Below are 1,523 nucleotides of genomic sequence, written 5' to 3'. Positions count from 1 at the left end.
GTAGTAATTTATTCACCCTCCAGCTCATCTTTTGTTGCAGAAACATGCAACAAAGTCACCGGGGATTTCCAAATGCATCATGTCATCTAATCCTCAAAATAACCTTTTAAGGTTGGTACTTTTGTATTTTCCCATTTTACAGCTACAAGGAGGGGAATAACTTGCCTAAGGCCCCACAGCTAGTATTGGAAATGCCCCAATTTATATTCATAGCATTTATTCATTCTTATTTATTTCATTCACAGATTGTGTTTCTAGTTATACTGCTATTCCCAAAGCTGTTAATATATTGATTTAAATAAAGGGTTCTTCCTTTAGTAAATGAAGCCACGTAAATTTTACATTTGTACTTGATGTTAACAGCTCTTGCCCTGTACACCAGGAAACCAGGCTCATCAAATATGCTCATGTGATAGTACTTCTCATCAAGACAAAACACCTTAAATAAATAAATTGTCTTGAGACTAGAAATACATGCAGTACGGTAGTTAATTGTTCTCTCCTACTGTGGGCTTTAGCCAGAATGATTACATGCATGCNCTCCTAAGTAAGAACACATACAGCTCATCCTTGGGACGAGTTCATAATGCGAGATTTCTCTATATGTTTCTGGGTGGCTGGTCCCAATTTGTACAAATTCCCCACCCATAAAATCCATTACTTATGCTTTCTCCTCTACAGGGGAAACAGAGACCATCAAGCCAAAATGTCCCTCAATTTCCCAGCCTGTGGTTTTAAACAAATCTATAATTGTACCCATCTCTTCTTTGGAAACAGACAAAATCCTTCTTCTTTCCCCAAATCATCCCCTCCACTGCACTCTTGATATCTATGCCCTTTTCTTCATTCATGCAGCCCCTGCTTCCCCTCGGGAGCCAACACGCCCCCCTCTTCCCCTCTGCCCCTACTTCGCATAGCCCCTTCCTTCCATCTCACTTCAACCAGAGCAGCTCAAATGCCCCTTCCCTCTTTCCCTCTGCAACCCATCAGGAGCCTGGCTTCTACCCACAATGTTCTCTAGTGAGACTGATGTTGTGAAGGTGACCTTGGGCCTTCCATGATCAAACATCATGTCTAACTTCAGTTCCCATTGTGTCTGATTTCCCAGGAGCTCCCAACACTGTTGGCCTTGACTCTTGAAATTCTTCCTTTGCTGGGTTTTTGGGAGATTCTCCTTCTGTCAATGTGCCTGCTCCTTCTCCATCCCCTGTCCCCAGATGTTGTCCTGAGTCTCACTCTTGGCCATCCCTCTGGCCCTTCACAGGGCATTCCTGAGGATCACATCCATCCCATAGTTTCTGCAACACACTGAACTCTAACTCTGTTCCCCACTGTCAACTTTCTCCTGAGCCGATGGCTCATTTCCCAGATTCCTTCTGAACATATCTCCTGAATAGTTTACAAATCTGAAATTAAATTCGCCATTGTCCCATGTCTCAAGCCTGTTGCTTCTCCTGGCATTCTTGATACCAATGACTTCCTCCCACCTCCCCAGTCCTAACCCCTGTCCACCTGGATGTCAT

This window comes from Galeopterus variegatus, unplaced genomic scaffold (genome assembly GCF_000696425.1).
Source record: "Galeopterus variegatus unplaced genomic scaffold, G_variegatus-3.0.2 Scaffold2092, whole genome shotgun sequence".
Lineage (NCBI taxonomy): Eukaryota > Metazoa > Chordata > Mammalia > Dermoptera > Cynocephalidae > Galeopterus > Galeopterus variegatus.
The sequence above is the reverse complement of the archived record's forward strand: the minus strand, read 5'-3'. Positions refer to the sequence as shown.